The following is a 20,071-nucleotide window of genomic DNA, read 5'->3' as shown; positions in this document are numbered from 1 at the left end:
TGAAATGGGCAAAAGACATGGAGAAATTTCACTAAAGAAAACATAGACACGGCCAACAAGCACATGAGAAAATACTCTGCATCACTTGCCATCAGGGAAATACAAATCAAAACCACAATGAGATACCACCTCACACCAGTGAGAATGGGAACAATTAACAAGACAGGAAACAACATATTTTGGAGAGGATGTGGAGAAAGAGGAACCCTCTTGCACTGTTGGTGGGAATGTGAACTGGTGCAGCCACTCTGGAAAACTGTGTGTGGGTCCCTCAAAGAATTAAAAATAGGGGATCCCTGGGTGGCACAGCGGTTTGGCGCCTGCCTTTGGCCCAGGGCGCGATCCTGGAGACCTGGGATCGAATCCCACATCGGGCTTCCGGTGCATGGAGCCTGCTTCTCCCTCTGCCTGTGTCTCTGCCTCTCTCTCTCTCTCTCTGACTATCATAAATAAATAAAAAAAAAAATTAAAAAAAAAAAAAGAATTAAAAATAGATCTGCCCTATGACCCACCAATTGCACTGCTGGGGATTTACCCCAAAGATATAGATGCAGTGAAATGCCAGGACACCTGCATCCCAATGTTTATAGCAGCAAAGTCCACAATAGCCAAACTGTGGAAAGAGCCTTGGTGTCCATTGAAAGATGAATGAATAAAGAAGATGTGGTCTAGGGGATCCCTGGGTGGCTCAACGGTTTAGTGCCCGCCTTCGGCCCCGGGTGTGATCCTGGAGTCCTGGGATTGAGTCCTGCATCGGGCTCCCTGCAGGGAGCCTGCTTCTCCCTCTGCCTGTGTCTCTGCCTCTCTCTCTCTCTCTGTGTGTCTCTCATGAATAAATAAATAAAATTTTTTTTTTTAAAAAGAAGACGTGGTCTATATATACAATGGAATATTACTCAGCCATTAGAAACGACGAATACCCCCCATTTACTTCAACGTGGATGGAACTGGAGGGTATTATGCTGAGTGAAATAAGTCAATCGGAGAAGGACAAACATTATATGGTCTCATTCATTTGAGGAATAAAAAAAATAGTGAAAGGGAATAAAGGGGAAAGGAGAGAAAATGAGTGAAAATATCAGTGAGTGTGACAGAACATGAGAGACTCCTAACTCTGGGAAATGAATAAAGGGTGGTGGAAAGGGAGGTGGGTGGGGGGTTGGGGTGACTGGGTGATGGGCACTGAGGGGGGCACTTGACGGGATGAGCACTGGGTGTTATGCTATATGTTGGCAAATCGAACTCCAATAAAAATATACCAAAAATATTATATGATTTATATTTTTCAGATTTACTCACAAAGTGAGAATTTGCTAGCATTCACGCTCATCAGGTGGGTATATCACACTAAACACTATTCTAGGTGCTTTGTTATTACTCTTCACAACTGCTTTATGCCACAGATGCTTTTACTCTCATTCAACAGATGGGGGAACTGAGGCACAGAGAGGTAAAGTAATTTGCCCAGAGTCATGGCTAGTCAGCAGCTAAACCAGAGTGAGAACCCAGAGTCCAAGTTCTTTACCACTATGTTACACTGCCTCTTATTTTTTTCTTAAAGATTTTATTTTTAAGTCATCTCTGCACCCAATGTGGGGCTCAAACTCATAACCCTGAGATCAAGAGTCGCACATTCCACCAACTGAACTAGCCAGGTGCCCCCACTACCTCCTAGTGATAGTTTTCTATTGTCCCATTTCCCATTCAAATAATCCAAATGTCCATAAAACCAACCAGCCAGTAGCTTACCAGACTCATAGTAAGTCACTCTCAGCTTGTCTCTATGACTGGAAGCTGAGTGCAGGAAGGAACCTGTCTGACTCATCTCCACATTCTCAGTTCCTGACACAGAAGACACAGTCAACATTTGATGCACCCTCTAGAGATAAGAAACTGCTGACATACTTTATAAGTTTCTGTTTATTTTCATTATTCCCATGGCAAATTCTGACACCTCTCTTCCTGGATACTGCAACAAAAGTCTTTGAATTATTACATATAAACATCCCACACAGTCTACCCCAGGGCAGGTTTTGGAGGGAAAAAAATGGGCTTCCTTGTGGACCATAAGTTTATCACAAGCCCACAATTTGGTGGCAAGGATGTGAACAAGGCTCATAAAATACCACATTGTACTGTGGAAAGCTAAAACTTCCTTATCTAGACTCCCTTGGAGCTCGTATTCTGGGTAGGAATTAGAATGCACTAACTGGAAGCAATGTGGAAGAGAAGATGAGGTGGGGACCCATCTTCTGGCTACCTTTGAGCAATGTGGGCCTTTTTCCCCCAGGATGGTCCAGTGCTCAGTTTTTAGCTTTCTGAGTATGTATAGGCACATTCATAGTTGATGGTGGTGACTTTCTGATCCTGGATCACAACCACATTACTGTGTTCCTAAAGCCAACAGCTTCTTGAACCACCTCTTAATTCTCTACCTTCTAGACAGTGGTGGAAATAGAGGCTCCTCTGGCAAGGCAGTTTTCGTTTTTGTTTTTATTTTTTAAAATGTTATTTATTTATTTTAAAGATTTTATTCATTTATTCATGAGAGACACAGAGAGGTAGAGACACAGGCAGAGGGAGAAGCAGGCTTCATGCAGGGAGCCTGATGTGGGACTTGATCCCCAGACTCTGGAATCACGCCCTGAGCCAAAGGCAGATGTGCAACCACTGAGCCACCCAGCAGTCCCTGCTTTTATTTTTTAAATATTTTATTTATTTATTTGAGATAGAGAAAGAGAGAGAGAGAGAGCACAAGTGGGGGCAGTGGGAGGAGCAGAAGGAGCAGCAGACTCCCTGCTGAGTAGGGAGCCTGTTGCAAGGTTCCATTGCAGAACCCCAGGGTCATAACCTGAGCTGAAGGCAGACACCCAACTGATGGAGCCACTCAGGCACCCCTGTTTTTTTTATTTTTTATTTTTTATTTTTTTATTTTTTTATTTTTTAATATTTTATTTATCCATTCATGATAGACATAGAGGGAGAGAGGCAGAAATACAGGTAGAGGGAGAAGCAGGCTTCATGCAGGGAGCCCGACGTGGGACTTGATCCGGGGTCTCCAGGATCGTGACCCCGGCCAAAGGCAGGCGCTAAACCGCTGAGCCACCCAGGGATCCCCTGTTTTTTATTTTTTTAAGAGAGAGAGAGAGAGAGACTAGCAGGGAAGAGGGGGAGAGAGAATCTTAAGCAGACTGCATGCCCAGTGCAGAGCCTGACATGGGCTCAATCTCACAACCCTGAGATCACGACCTGAGCGAAACCAAGAGTCTATGCTTAACCGACTGAGCCACTAGTGCCCCTGGCAGGCTAGCTTTGTAGCATTCTCAGAGTCATTCCTTGCATATCCAATCCACAACTGCTTCTCCAGTCCTTCTAACGGTATTATAATTGCTGGATTCCCTAAATTAAATTCTATTAAATTCCTTTCTGTTTAAACTACCAGAATAGTATCTGTTTCCTATGCAGGTGCCTGATCGGTATCCTTTTTGTTCCTTTCTTTGTTAATTTCACAAGTGTTTCTTGAAAATAAGGCACAGAGGAGGCAGTGCGGTGGGTGCTCCTGCCAGTGAAATGGTAGAGACACAGCTCCAGCCCTCCCAGAGGCTCAGCCTGTGCTAGTCTCTCAAGCTGCGTGGTCCCACCACACTGGGGCACTGTGTTCAGGTTAGCTCTGAAGAGGACACCGTTGATTCTCTACTCAGATTGCTTCCCGTCCCGCTTACTGGATCCGTCCTTCTAGGCCCAGCACCTGCAGCCTCCTTAGGAGGATTGGAGTTTTGTCAGCTGCAGGAGTGGAGAGCTGATTTTCGGCCTCCCCTCCAGCTCCAGAGCAGCCCATACCAATGATGTCCTGTGCAGGAGTGTGAAAGCCCACTTCCCTCAAGGACAAACTCACACCCTGGAGACCTCTGTTGGGATAGGCTGAGACTGAGACTTTGCTGGAAATCCCATTCTTGCTTGTTTCTGCCCCTTCCCTGACCTGCTTCCCCTACACCCTTCCCAGTTCTCCTGGAGCACTTCAGTAGCATGCTGAGGCTTGCTTTCCGGTATGCTTTGGCAGAACCTGACCAAAGACAGCACATTCATTTAAAGGGGCATCGAAAAATAAAATAAAATAAAGGGGCATCGACTGACAGACTAAAGTGGCCGGTGGGGTCTTCGATCATCAGACTGTGTGAATAGACAAGGCCTGGAGAGAAACAACTGAGGAGCTACTTGCCCATTGTTCCGGAACATCTGAAGTGCAGGCCTGTGCAAAAGCAGGCGGGAAGTGGGAGGTGCCTCCGGAAGCCAGAACCGCCCTGTGGTGGCTAATTTTATGTCTACTTGGCAAGGCCATCATGACCAGTGACTTAGTCAAACATCAGTCTAAATGTTGCTGTGAAGATATTTTTAAAGATGTGATTAACATTTAAATTGGTGGACTTTGAGTAAAGTAGATGATCCCACATGATTTGGGTGGGCTTTGTCCAATCAATTGAAGGCTAGAAAGAGACTGAGGTCCCCTGAAGAGGAAAATTCTGCCTTTGGATTGCCTTTGGGCTCAAGGTTGCAACATCGACTCTGCCCTGGGTCTCCAGCCTGACGATCTGCCCTGCAGATTTTGGACTTGCCAGCCCCCAAGTCTCTATCTCTAGATGCTTAGATCTAGCATTCTCTCTCTTTCTCTGGCTCTGGCTCTCTCCAGTCCTCTCTCTCTATCTCTTTCTCTCTGCGCGCAAACACACATACACACACACACACACACACACACATAACATGGGAGTTAGGGACACTGACCTCTGTGTAGTAAAAAATCCACATATAACTTTGGACTTCCCCAAATTATAACTAACCTGCTGTTGACTGGAAACCTTACCAATAACATACATAGAAGAGAAAAGAAAACATTACCAAGAAAATCATAAGGAAGGGACACTTGGGTGGCTTAGCAGTTGAGCGTCTGCCTTCTGCTCCTGGAGTGATCCCAGAGTCCTGGGACTGAGACCGGTATTGGGCTCCCTGCAGGGAGCCTGCTTTTCCCTCTGCTCTGCCTGTCTCTCTGTGTCTTTCTTGAATAAATAAATAAAATCTTTTAAAAAGATTAAAGATAGGGCGCCTGGGTGGCTCAATTGGTTAAGCGTCTGCTTTTGGCTCTGGTCATGATCTTTGGCTCCTGGTTCAGCGGGGAGTCTGCTTCTCCTTCTCCCTCTGCCTCTCCCCCTCACTGGTGCTCTCGCCCACTCTCAAATAAATAAATAAAAATCTTTTTAGGGAGGAACACCTGGGTGGCTCAGCGGTTGGGTGCCTGCCTTTGGCTCAGGTCGTGATCCTGGGATCCAGGATCGAGTCCCCCATTGGGCTCCCTGTGAGGAACCTGCTTCTCCCTCTGCCTCTCTCTCTCTCTCTCTCTCTCTCAGTCTGTGTCTCTCATGAATAAATAAAGAAATCTAAAAAAAAAATTTTTTTTTTAAAAGACAGAGAGACAGAGACAGACACAGGCAGAGGGAGAAGCAGGTTCCATGCAGGGAGCCCGATGTGGGACTCAATCCCGGGACTCCAGGATCACGCCCTGGGCGTAAGGCAGGGGCTAAACTGCTGAGCCACCCAGGGATCCCCCTAAAAAAAAATCCTTAAAAAAAAAAAAAACCTTTAAAAAATTAGCATCTCAAAAGAAAAAAAGCGTTCAAAGAAAATAATTGAGAAACCCGATGGTCCCGAAGATTGGGCAAACTAGCTCTGCCCGGGCACAGGGGAGAGCACTGGACAGACTGAGGAATGAAGTGGGGGGGGGGGGGGGGGCGAGGCGGCCAGCCATTCAGTGCCATTGGTGGGCCAGAGGGTGGCTTTAGGCTCCCCATGCCATCCAGCAACCTTCTCTAGTCACCCAAAGAATAGCAGGAATCAAGATCATATGCAAAGAAGGGAAGACTACTAATTGGTCAAGTACTTTCTGCTACTGTGATCATCTGCTACTGTGTGTCCCCAGGCTGGGACTGTGTGGGTTTATTCACATCGTATCCTCCATGCTTGGCACAATTCTGGGCATGTAGTGGCCATTCCCTCCTGCCAGCGTCAGCACTCCACATTCTTTTTTTTTTTTTTTAATTTTTATTTATTTATGATAGTCACACACACAGAGAGAGAGAGAGGCAGAGACATAGGCAGAGGGAGGCTCCATGCACCGGGAGCCCGACGTGGGATTCGAGCCCGGGTCTCCAGGATCGCGCCCTGGGCCAAAGGCAGGCGCCAAACCGCTGCGCCACCCAGGGATCCCAGCACTCCACCTTCTGGAAGAGATGGTTTTTGCCTCGGCTGCCATAACAAAGTGCTACAGATGTGGTGGCTTCAACCACAGAAACGTATTTTCTCCAAGGTCTCGTGGTGTGACCAGGTTGGTGCCTTCTGAGACCACCATCCACGGCTGCTAGGTGGCCACCCTTGTAGCTGGGGCTCAGGGGTGTGAGAACACGCAGCTCCAGGGCTCCCAGACAGACCAGGCTTGGCCACTCACTGCTGACGGAATCCAAAGGCAGAGAGGTGAAACAGGAAAGGCGTTTGTTTCCATAAGAGCAACAAGGGGGATGTGGGACCAGTGTCTCTTAAGACTGTCTCCAAAATGCGAATGATACCTCCAGGTTTCTAGAAGGACAATGTAGGACGAAGGTAGATGGGCCCGCGCTGCATCCTGTGGGCAAGTGAAGGACAAATCTGAGAGTCAGTCACGGGCAGGGTCTTGTGGGCTCAGGGCAGTCCTTGTTGCTTGAGGGGGGTAGTTTCTGTTTTCATCACTGGGTGCTTTGCCCCTCAGGGTCTTCCACCTTCGGGGATCAACCATCTGGAAAGAAGAGCCCAACTAGCAAGTTCATGGTCAAAATGGAGGCAGTAGATGTCCTGTTTCATCTCCTTCTGGGGTCTTCACATGGTCTTCCCTCTGTGTGTGTCTGTATCCTAATCTCCTCCTCCTCTTTTATTTTTTATTTTTTTAAAGATTTTATTTATTTATCATGAGAAACACACACACAAAGAGAGAGAGAGGCAGAGACACAGGCAGAGGGAGAAGCAGGCTCCATGCACGGAGCCTGATGTGGGACTCAATCCCGGGACTCCAGAATCATGCCCTGGGCCAAAGGCAGGTACAAAACCACTGAGCCACCCAGAGATTCCCTCTTTTTTTTTTTTTTTTTTTTTAAAGTGATTTGTCCACCCAATGTGGGACTTGAATTTACAACCCTGAGATCAAGAGTCACATGCTCCACCAACTGAGCCAGCCAGGCGACCCTCCTATTATCCTCTTCTAATAAGGACACCAGTCAGATTGGATTTGGATTAGGGGCACGCTAATGACTTTATTTTGACTTAATTATTTCTTTAAGGATCCTTTATCCAAATACAACAACATTCCAAGGTACTGGGAATTAGCCATTTCAACACATAAATTTTGGGGGGACACAGTTTAGCCCCAGCAGATGGGCTACATCCCAATCCCATTTCCCACCTTGGCTGGTGGACTCCAGCCTATCAGGGCTAGTATGGATCTGGGGTGCAGGTAATGTCCTTTTGGGAATGTAGGTGAGGCTTGGTGGGGAGAGGTCCTGAGTCTTTGATGCAAAATGGTGGTGGTTTTATGAAAGCACGGGGAGACAGGACGGGTGGGCAGGAAGAGCTGCTGCCTCAGGGTTGTTTTTTTTTTCTTTTTTGCCTCAGGGTTGTGAGGGGTGGCTAAGAGAGCCTGCCTTGGGACTCGATCCAGGGTCTCCAGATCACGCTCTGAGCTGCAGGCGGCGCTAAACTGCTGCACCACCAGGGCTGGCCAGAAAAGGAGGTTTTAAAAGAACTTTTGTATGCTAAAGAGGACCTACAAGATACTGGAGGCCTGGCCATTGTCAAGGTTGTTTTTCCTTCTAGTAAAGTATTAACATTTAAGATAGTTGGGAGCTTCCTTCTGAAAGTTAGGCTGGTTTTTTTTTTTTTTAATTTTATTTATTTATTCATGAGACACACACACACACACACACACACACACACACACAGAGGCAGAGACACAGGCAGAGAGAGAAGCAGGCTCCATGCAGGGAGCCTGACACAGGACTCGAATCCGTGTCTCCAGGATTAGGCCCTGGGCTGGAGGCGGCCCTAAACTGCAGAGCTACCCAGGTTGCCCTGAAAGTTAGGTTGTTGATAAGAATTCTTTTTTCTTGTAAATCACTAAGACATTTTGTAAACCGAGAGAGACTCCTGTCTTTAGGACTATAATCTCTATAAGTTAACTATTTGTTTTTCCTTGCCTTAGCTTTAGGGCAGCCTGGAGTGCCTGAGGAATGTCACAGGTATCCCACCTGGGGGTGGGGGTTGTAGGGTGTCAGCTTCTGCTTTGTCCTCAGCTAGCTTCCGCTCCCTCATCATGGAGATAGTCATAATGCAAAAACAATTCCCCTCTGTGTCCCAAGGTTTATGGTCTTACCCGGTCACTGGGTCACCTTCACCCTTCCCTGAAGTCTGGTCCCTTGCTCCATGGAGAACCTGCTATCCTGTCCTGGTCCATACATGCCTATCCCCACCCCGTCACATACTCCAGAATCTGCCTTTGGCTTCTTATGTACCATCAAGTTCTATTTTCACCCTGGACACTGGGACTGCTCCAGATTGACACTGGCCCCGATTACAGCCTGGTTGCGGAGGGAAGCTCCGTTCTTCTCTATTTCTCCTGTCCTGTCCCTGCTCTGAGGCCAACAGTAGACACTATCTTATCCCAAGCTACAGTTGATCATAATGCCCATCTCCCAGATGAAAATGCCCCATTTTCATCTGTCCAAAGCCTGTTTGTTCTAGAGACAGGCTGGTTCTAGATCGTGAGGGATTTTGTGCCATAAATCAAGGTCATATTCCCAGCAGCCTGTGCAAGTGGCATCTGTTTGTATCTCAGCTAAATTGAAACATAGTGACGCCACCCTTCTGTGCCACAGGGGCGGCTCCCCGCCCTGCAAACCAGTTTGTCATCACCTCAGCAAAGCCCACAGATCCACATAAACCATCTGGAGTGGGGAAGACAAGTGGAAAACAGCTGAAATGTCTGGGCAGTCACAAACACTGTGTCAAGGGTTATGTGTAACCACGGAAAAATAATCACTGTGCAGTGTCAGGTGTGTGGGTGTACAATCAGAACTCCTATATTAGGAATATAGCAACATCGTGAAGTACGCCCACCGAGATGTTAGTGACTATTTCTGCATGATGCGTTCATGGAAGGTTTGAATTCTTTTTATCCATATGAGGGGTGGTGGTCAGGGCCAGTTTGGGTCTAAATGGGACTCGGGTGGCTGAGTTAGTTAAGCGTGTGATTTTGGCTCAGGTCATGATCTCAGGGTCCTGGGATCGAGCCCTAAGTCGGGCTCCCTACTCAGTGGGGAGTCTGCTTCTCCTCTCCCTCTGCTCTTCCCCCAGCTTGTGCTCTCTCTCCCTCTCAAATAAATAAATAAAATCTTTAAAAAAAATGAGATTCACATAGTCCATTTGCGCTGGCCTAGTGACTCATAGGACTTGGAGCCAGAAGGCTAATTTCAGGTTACCCTCGGGAACTACAGTTCTGTACCACTGTCCTACCAGCTTGGATTCGAATCACCAATTTTGATGTGTGTAGGGGGTTTCCCCCACACCACCACCAATTCTCCAACACCAGCTAGGTCTTCTATAGTTCAACTCATTTCATTTTTTTTAAAGATTTATTTATTTATTATTCATGAGACACACGGAGAGAAGCAGAGGGAGAAGCAGGCTCCCTGTAGGGAGCCTGATGTGGGACTTGATCTGAGCACCCCGGGATCATGACCTGAGCCAAAGGCAGACGCTCAACCATTGATCCACCCAGGTGTCCCAGTTCAACTCAATTCTGACACTGTCTACCTAGAGACAGCACCAGATCCCACAGGGTAAGGCTCACTCCCACAAGACAGCCCCCACTTCAGATGCCAATTGCAAGTCCAGATTGTTACCTGTGCTTCTGGCCATTTGGCTGTGAATCAGAGGTTCCCATGAGCCCCTCCTTAGGCTTGCTTAATCTGCAAGAGCGGCTCACGGTGGTGTTCTCACTAAATGGCTGGCTTATTACAAAAAATATTAAAAGCTATGTATCAACAGCCAGATGAAGAGATACATAGAGTGAGATCCAGAGCACAGTGCCTTCTGTCGCTGGAGTGGTTGGGGCCACACACAGTGGCACATAGAAACCTTTGGGTCTACCATCCTGGAAGCTCTCTGAACACCTGCCTTTTGGGTTTTTATGATTTTCTTTTCTTTTAAGATTTGATTTATTTACTTGAGAGAGTGCGAGAGAGCACAGAGGTTGAAGGAGAAGCAGACTCTCCACTGAGCAAAGTCCAACACAGGGCTCTATTCTAGGACTCCAGGATCATGATCAGAGCCAAAGGCAGCTGCTTAACCAGCTGAGCCATCCAAGCACCCATGACTTTATTTTCTTATGTAAGATTCAGTACATAGGCTGGATTGATTAAATCATTGGCCGTTGGTGACTGAATTTCCAACGTCTCCTCTTTGGGGGGGGTAATTAGAGGGTGGGACTCCCACCCCTCTCTTTGTGGTCTATTCCCCTGGCAACCAATGCCTACCTGTCTTGAGGGGATTTCCCAAAGTCCTCTTATTAACATAAGCTCAGCTGTGGTTGAAAGGGGCTTGTTATGAATGACAAGACACCCATTTCACCTTTATGGTTCTTTTTTTTTTTTTTTTTTTTTTTGCAGAATGGATTTTTAAAAAATTTTTTTTAAATTTTATTTATTTATGATAGTCACATAGAGAGAGAGAGAGAGAGGCAGAGACATAGGCAGAGGGAGAAGCAGGCTCCATGCACCCGGAGCCTGACGTGGGATTCGATCTGGGGTCTCCAGGATCGCACCCTGGGCCAAAGGCAGGCGCCAAACCGCTGCGCCACCCAGGGATCCCACCTTTATGGTTCTGAAGTGATCTCAGGAACTGAGGACTAGAGACCAAATATTCAACCAAAAGATGCTCCCATCGCCTTTGTTGTTCAGGAAATCCCAAGGGTTTGGGATGCTGTGAGCTGAATCCTGGGCCAGATATATATATAAGATTTCTTATAAATCTCAATATAGTGATGAAGTTTTGGAATATAGGTGAGGTCCGGAGCTGATGACCAAGAAATGATTCTTTATTTTATTTTATTTTATTTTATTTTATTTTATTTTATTTTATTTATTTATTATAGGCACACAGTGAGAGAGAGAGGCAGAGACATAGGCAGAGGGAGAAGCAGGCTCCATGCACTGGGAGCCTGACGTGGGATTCGATCCCGGGTCTCCAGGATCACGCCCTGGGCCAAAGGCAGGCGCCAAACCGCTGCGCCACCCAGGGATCCCCAAGAAATGATTCTTGAGACGTCTTTGGTGCAAAATGGTGGTTTTGTGCTTGGTTTTGTTAAAGCACTGGGACAGGATCTGTGGGCAGGAAGAGCTGCTGCCCCAGGCCTGTGGGGGGTGGCTGATTATATACCTGGGAGTTGGGAGGGGTTTGGGGATAGGTCCTCTCTAAGGAATTTTGGAAGCAAAGTTTCCAGGACCTTGAGGGGGCTAGCTATTGTTGGGGCAAGGTCATTTTTACCATCTAATAAAACCCGAGTCATGAGACCCTTCAGATGTGTATCCGTGAGCCATATGCTTGGGGGATGATCGCCAACAAGTATCTTGGGGGGTAGAGATAAAAGAAATTTCTAAAGGAATTTTTATATGTTAAAGTAGACAGAGGATCCTGGGGGTCAGGCTGAGATTGCCTTTTGCTCTTAGCAAAGTATTAACATTGAGGCATTTGAGTCCATAGAGGAGTAGAGGAATGTCCCTCTGCCTGTTTCAAGGACTTGTCAATGTGCTGCCCCAGGCTTGTGCTTTGTCCTCTGCTAGTCCTCTGTTCCCCCATCAATAGGAACCTTCTGAAAATTTATAAATTCTGATAGAACAACAACAATAGCTAACCTTCATAGGGTCCTTTCAAGGGGCCAGGTATTTGGCAAGCAGTTTGCTTTGATTTTGATACATAGGCACCATTGGTATTCCCACCTTACAGATAAGGAAACTGAGTCCAGGAGAGCTTAAGTAACTCATCACATGTCACACAGTGTGACGAACCCAGCTTTTATTAATTAATTAATTTAAAAATATTTCTTTATTAAGTGATCTCTATGCCCAACATGAGGCTTGAACTCATGACTACAAGATCAAAAGTCACATGCTCCCCCAGCTGAGCCAGCCAGACGCCCCAAGAACCCAGCTTTTAACTCCTTCCCATGTCCACTCTTCGAAGTTCCCTGGGATATTAGGAATAACAGCCCTCAATTTTTCCAGGAGAGAAGCCAGGCCATTGCCCCACTGGCGTTCAGACAGGCCTCAATGGTTGACAAACTGTGCCACTCGAACTTGAACCCAGGTGAGAGGTCCCCAGCAGGATCTTGAGGGTGTGGGCTGGGGTCAGGGACATGAGCGAGGATCACTAATGTCACAGTCACTCCATCTGTATCCATGGGTGGTACCACCCAGAGAAAAGGCCCCCAGCAGGCAGCAGTTCCAGCTTTTTTTCCTGTTGTATGAAACTTCTAAAAATGACAAAAGTGATACACGCCTCTCATAGGGATGCAGAGCAATGGAGAGAGAAGAGACGTCATCATCCTCCCTCTCCTTGCTCATCTGTCCTCTACCCGGGGAGGCCAGGTTGCTGCCTCCACTCTGTTCTCCATGTTCCAACAAACCTAGAACACACACTTGGAGGGCTTTAAATATATATATATATAAATCTTTGCTCAGTTTTTTTGTTCGTTTGGTTTTTGGTTTTGTTTTTAACAAAAGTGAGATCATCCTGTCCCCAGTGCTCTGCAACATTCGGCTTTCATTCATTTTTTTTTTCAATTTTTATTTATTTATGATAGTCTCACAGAGAGAGAGAGAGGCAGAGACACAGGCAGAGGGAGAAGCAGGCTCCATGCACGGGGAGCCCGATGTGGGATTCGATCCCGGGTCTCCAGGATCGCGCCCTGGGCCAAAGGCAGGCGCCAAACCGCTGCGCCACCCAGGGATCCCTCAGCTTTCATTCAAATGAGGATCTCAATCATCCCTCCAGATTAAGGGATAGTCCAGTCTCCTTATTCGCGGTAGTCAACTGGATAAAGTTGTGGAGAGCACTGAGTTAGCAAATGCTGCATCCTTGCTCCTAGGGCAAAAGAGGGTGAGGTTCCTGTGAGCCTCTGGTCACAACAGCTTTATCGATTGAATCAATACATAACTACATAAGCTCGTTTTATGTGTGTTTCTACCTAAAGACAGCTTATTTAATAGATATTGCTGGTTCATTAACTTTGAACTCTGGGTCAGCAGCACAATGACTCATGCCTGAAGGAAGCGTATCTATCCTGTATTTGCTCTGTAAGGCACATCTTAGTCTTGGGCTTAGCAACACCAGATAGCACATTAGCACCATGCTTGGGGGCATTTTAAACAGCAAAATCACATATAAAGAGCATAAAAATAGGAAAAATGTGGCTCCTAGTAAACTGCCAAAAAAGACACTTGTTTGTGGTGTGAGAACTGAAGCAAGAAGGCAGAGTGTCTGTCACCTTGTTTCCTGGTGGCCATACCACTGGAAAGGAGTAGATTTCCTTCTCTCTTCTGGGAGGCTGTGGCTAGAGACCCTGAGGATATAAAGGTCCCTAAAGAGCGGCAGACCTTGCAGCACAGCCGAGTGGAGGTCTTGGAAGGAAACGAGATTGGATCCTGGCTCCATCTGTCCAAGCTATGTGACCTCAAGCAAATCATACTGGATCTCCCTGGGCCTCAGTGTCCTCATCTCTAGAATGGGAGAGTAATGGCCTCCCAGGAAGTTTGTGCACTTGAGTCACTGTGATATGTACTAATTCCCTACTCACAGGAGGCTGTGGTTGTGTGCCCACCTGCCCTGAGCTGGCTGGCCTGGCAGCAGGGCAGGTAACATCAGGATAGGGCCAGAGAAGATGACCAAGTAAATGCCTTATCTTCCTTTGGCCCAACCTCCTGAATGCAGTGTTCCAAGACAGATATTCTGCTTGACATTGAGAAGAATGGTCTATATTGAAGTCCCTCTGCCCCTGGGTGGGGACAGTCACAGCCAGGCCAGGCCTCAGCTCACTCCAGTGTACAGAGGTGAGTTTGGGGCAAGGGCTTTGCCCCCCAGACCAACCCAACAGCCCCTTTATTTACAGAGGGGAAGGTCAGTCACTCAGAATTCTTTTGGCCACAAGCACCAGAAACCTGATTCAAGCCAATTTTGGCAGACAAAGAGGGAATTTATTGGCTCTTATTGTCAAGCTGCAGCAAGAGAAGGGACAACAGGAACCCGATGTCATTGAGGTCTTGTCCAGCCCTTCTCTTTCCTGTCTGAAGATCAGACCAGCTTTCTCCACATCCTAAGTGCATGGCTGTAGCAGCTCTAATTGTACATTCACCAGATTTGAGACCTGGCCCCCTCTTCTAGCTATGGTTTAAAACAAATCCCAAGCAGAGAATGATGGGCGCCTTGTTTGGATCACCTGCTGCTCTTAGGTGCAACCAGAGTGGCACCTGCAACTCTTTTCAGGCCACCTATGGGAGGCAGGGGTGCATATCGGGGTGGGTGGGGAGCAGTGATATAGGCCTGCCCAAGTAATCACAGTGACCTGAGTGCCCCTGCCCCTGAATGTGTCAACTATAGATGTGGATAGTATTTATTTATTTTTTAAAGATTTATTTATTTATTTATGATAGAGAGAGAGAGACAGAGAGAGAGAGGGAGGGAGGCAGAGACACAGGAGGAGGGAGAAGCAGGCTCCATGCCAGGAGCCCGACGTGGGACTGGATCCCAGGACTCCAGGATTGCGCCGTGGGCCAAAGGCAGGCCCTAAACCGATGAGCCTCCTAGGCATCCCTGTGGATAGTATTTAGAGATGGAAAAATCACTGTTTTTTAAAAGTTTTTATTTATTTATTCATGAGAGACACAGGGAGAGGCAGAGACTAGGCAGAGGGAGAAGCAGGCTCCCTAAGGGGAGCCTGATGCGGCACTTGATCCCCAGACCCTGGGATCATGACCTGAGCCAAAGATAGATGCTCAACCACTGAACCACCTGAGTGCCCCTCATTTTTTCTTTCTTGAATAATATTTTAGCTTAATATTCAAATATACATTATTTTTGAAGAGGTAAGAAGTTCACAACTCACAATTCAAAAGCTGCAACAGAATTGAACAAAGAAGTCTATGTCGTCATCCCCTGGAAGCATCATGGTGCCAGCTCTTTGCATTTCTGGGGAGAGATGGAGACTTGGTGCTCCCTTTAGGACTTCCAGGGTGGAGGCGAGGCCACAGGTTGGCTGAGAGCCAGCCTTTGCTGCACCCATCTGACCCTGGGGTCGCACCTTCCCTGATGGACCCAGCCTCCCCTGCCCAACCCTGGGCTCCCAGCTAAGCCCTGGGGAAGACCCTTCTGAACCACTGCCATTCCTGATCAGAGCTGGAGTGTGTCAGCAGCTACCACAGGTCCTCCCTCCTCTCTTGGCCCCCACCTGCTGGATCTTAGATTCCCCATCTCCAGGTCTCTTCATAGCCCATCAAACCCAGAACTGGTAGAAGGCTAGAGAACCTTGACTGGGTGGGCTGCATCTGCCCTCTGTCAGGTATGGGTTATAGAGGGGACCCAACACGTGCTCACGCCCTCATAAGATACTGAGTAAGGATGAATCAGAACAGCCAATTACACCAACTTATAGTTGAGGGGTGAGGAGCCCCATGTTGGCAGGTCAAGGGAGCCATTATGTTTTCTCTGACCCTTGCATAGGGACTCAGTCCTCTTTGGGTCCCTGCCTCTCAAGCACTAGTCACAGTTCAACGGGCTTTGCTCACATCTGGGGGCTATGGAGGCTCTCTGCAAACCCAGAGAGGGAGAGCTGACCCATGTCTTCTCTTCCTGTGGACTCCTGCAGTAATATGTCTTGCCCAGGCCTCCTGACACTGGGCGTACCCCTTGTCTGGAGCCACCAGGCTTCACTGGCAGGGTTCCCAGCTTCCTCTTTCTATCTGGTCCAAGCCTGACTTCCTGCCGGCCCATGCCCTCTGCTTTCCAAGATGCTGCTGGTCCCTGAGCTGAGGGGGTACTTGTCCCAGGCCCTGGTGCTCAGCAGCTCCTCTGTTTGGCCTCTTGATTCCTGGGAGTAGGGGGGAAGGTGGGGTGGTAGCTTGCTGGCAATTTTAAGGGGTAGCCAGACTCTGCAGGATCCTAATCTCTGGGAGCCCTCAGAAATGGATGGAGAATTTGGCCAGAAACATCAATAGAGCACTTTTTGCCTTCAGACTGTGCCTGGTGCCGGAGGTCTAGGGTGATGAAGAAGCAGCCCATTCCCTCAGTGCTGGGAGCCATGCACATGCTCCCAGGTCCTGGGCCAGGCAGAAGATGACACATGTCATAGTAGAGGTGCAAATACAATGGTCCAGGCTTGTCTGCTAGATCTTGTCTGCTGGAACGTGGCCTCCATTCCCATGCTTTTCTCTGTTTCCCAGAGAATTACAGGGGGTAGAAGGCTAAGAACTACACTTCCCACATGCCCTTGCAGCTGGGGTTCTGGTTGGGATTTATTTATTTTTTTAAAGATTTTATTCATTTATTCACGAGACACACACACGCACACACAGAGAGAGAGAGAGAGAGAGAGAGAAAGAGGCAGAGACACAGGCAGAGGGAGAAGCAGGCTCCATGCAGGGAGCTCAATGCGGGACTCAATCCTGGGACTTCAAGATCACACCCTGAGCGGAAGGCAGACACCCAACCACTGAGCCACCCAGGGATTCCCCTGGTTGGGATTTATATTCTGCCTATGAGAGATACACAGGAGAGATTTCAAAGGTCACAGGAGGCAGGAACCATCTTTCTGTGGTATTGGCACAGACCAGCAAGCTCTGGCTGACAAGACTTGTCACAGCCCAACTGAGTGTGTCACCCTCCAGTCACCCGCTTTGCATTGTGGTGGCAGGAAAAGTGGTAGCCGTGGCAACAGCAGCCTCCTTTCCTCCAGAATCTGGCTCCAGATCACAGCTGTGGTGGTGGTGTGACCTTGAAGCAAGTCACCTGCTGGCGGCTGCCCCTCCAGCCCTCCCAACCATCCTTACCCACGTGAGTAAAGCCCTGTGTCACATCTCTTTTTGCTTTTCAAAACAACCAGACTGTTTCCTAGTTCCTGCTCTGAAATCTGAATGATACGACAGCTGTGGAGGTGAAAAACTTCATTGCCACTGGGCAGTCATTGGTTCACACAGTACATATGGAGTGGGCACCTTCTCTGTGAGGGCACTGTGCTATGTGCTGGGGTATAGAAGAAACAAGATGTGGCCCCTGCCTTCAGGGGGCCCATGGTTGGCAGGAAGGAGACATGAGATCCATACCACAGGGTGATGGGAGTCCAGAGGAGGGTCCTGGCATCAAGCAATTTTGGTTTCAGAAAGTAGAGACCTTTTCAGAATTGTAATATGAAAGAGACTTAGAACAGGAAATTAGATACCTAAAACTTTTTGGAAGGGCTGGAGGATGGTCTCCTGGCTGGGCCTTCAGAACAACTTCTAGAACTGGCCCTCTAGCAAAGCGACCACCTCTGCCACAGTCATGGCCATGCCTGGAACTGCAGACTCTGCTTCCATACAGTTCTCCAAGCAATGTGGGGAGAGCAGGCATGGATGCAGTGGTGGTTCTAGTGGCCCTGGGCATTTTGTCTTCACAGATAAAAATGGCCATGGTCCCTTTTCACACTTCCTGAAAGAGGATGCGATCAGGATGCTTTGTCACCATCAAGTTTGGATCACCCCTATTGGCTGAGCCCACTTCATTGACATTCAGTCTGGTCTCTCAGACCTGGTTGATTTATGGCTACACTGGCTCAGGTACCTGCCCGGGTCCAGCCAGTGTGGCTAGGAGAGCACAGCCAGGTTCCTGAGGAGTGTGGTGTAGCAGGCCCTGGTGAGCCTCTTGGCAGGACCCCAAAGCTGCTGACCCTACCGATGCCAACCTGAGCTCAAACGGTAATGATGATGTGGTCACTACTAACCTCTACCACCTGAAAGTCTTTCTGGAACAAAGCAGGGAATAAATAAATAACTAGACCAATCCAAACTGAATGATACTTTACAGTTCCCAAACCTGTTCATCATTTTCCCTGAAGGATAAAAGGCAGCATCTTCTCCTGAAATCATGACAGTTAAATGCCAAAGCAAGGTAGCTACTTTCTTCCAGATACAGGATGTTGAAATGTTCCTCTCCCTACACGCAAATGCCTGTTGTCGGAGTCTGGCTCTCATTTTACTCCATGTGAATGGATGACTTAATCCTTTTCTTTTTGTTCCTGGGATGGGATTCGGTCTGTTCCGTTTTAACAGGAGAGCAAGACTATTTCTATGAAGGTTCTTGGTGCTTAGAGTTTTAGCCCAATGTACTCCTTAAAGGAAATGTCTCTGCAGAGAGAGTGATGCCTTTCTTTTCATGTTACAGCCTATGTTTTGAGCTTAAAATCTTTTGGACAATTTGCAAGAAATCTAATTACCAAAAAAAAAAAAAATTATATAAATAAAGAAACCTATTTACCCCTCCAGTGGGCCATGCCATGTTCATCCCAACAGAGGGTGTTGCTCTGCAGGCTGGGATCTAATAGGTAAGGACATGGGATTTGCAATTTTGCAGCTGGCAAAACAGGCCACACGGCCCTAGCCAGGGCTCGGAGCCCATGAAGGTCTCATCTCTCAGGAACTTAGGGTTTTGTCCTTCTGTCTAGAAAGATATGGGACACCTGGGCAGCTCAGTGGTTGAGTGTCTGCCTTTGGTTCAGGTCGTGATCCAGGAGCCTGGGATTGAGTCCTGCATCAGGCTCCCCACAGGGAGCCTGCTTCTCCCTCTGCCTGTGTCTCTGCCTCTCTCTCTCCCTCTGAATAAATAAATAAATAAATAAATCTTAAAAACAACAACAACAACAACAAAGAAAGACAGATTAAGCTGATGGCATGGCCGGCAAGATGGGTCCCTGTGTGCAAGCTCCACTCTTATGGGGACTTTTTTTCAGTAGTTTGTATGAATGGCCACATCAGAAATTGACACCTGTTTACTATGTGAAATATGTGTAAATATGCAAAAGTGTGTAAGAGAAGGCGGTACAGTACCTTTTGCCTTTCTGGTGACATACAAATGTGGATTGAAATTCCTGAGGCTGATTAACATCAAACTTTTGCAAATGAAATTGTCTTATTGATTTAGAACTTTATCTGAAACTAAGAGTCATCAACTATCTCCATTCTAACTACTGTTCATACAGTTTCATTCTTCTTCTTTTTTTTTTTTTTCAGTTTCATTCTTCTGATGGAGGAATTTATTTTCAGGTTTTCAGGTATGGATTTTTGTAAACTGGTTGAATTTCTTACTGGTATTTGTTATTTTAAGATTTCATATGTTAAGTTGGGCAGCCCCGGTGGCTCAGCGGTTTAGCATGGCCTTCAGCCCAGGGCTTGATCCTGGAGACCAGGGATCGAGTCCCACGTCAGGCTCCCTGCATGGAGCCTGCTTCTCCCTCTGCCTGTGTCTCTGCCTGTCTCTCTCTCTCTGTGTCTCATGAATAAATAAATACAATCTTAAAAAAAAGATTTTATACATTAAGATATGTGAAATAGTCAATGTGTATTTGATATATCAATATGGTAATATGTAGTAGTATATATTATTATTTTTTAAAGATTATTTTTTCATTTATTCATAGAGACACAGAGAGAGAGAGAGAGAGAGAGAGAGGCAGAGACACAGGCAGAGGGAGAAGCAGGCTCCATGCAGAGAGCCTGACATGGGACTGGATCCCAGGTCTCCAGGATCACGCCCTGGGCTGCAGGTGGCGCTAAACTGCTGTGCCACCCGGGCTGCCCCTGTAGTAGTATATATTAAAATTATATTTATAATGTGATAGTTTTCAATTTATGGTAGAAATACACCAAGTTTTCTTTTATTTTTATGTTTATTTTTTTAAGATTTTATTTTTTAATTGAGAGAG

This window comes from Canis lupus, chromosome 2 (genome assembly GCF_048164855.1).
Source record: "Canis lupus baileyi chromosome 2, mCanLup2.hap1, whole genome shotgun sequence".
Lineage (NCBI taxonomy): Eukaryota > Metazoa > Chordata > Mammalia > Carnivora > Canidae > Canis > Canis lupus.
This window is presented reverse-complemented; position numbering follows the sequence as displayed.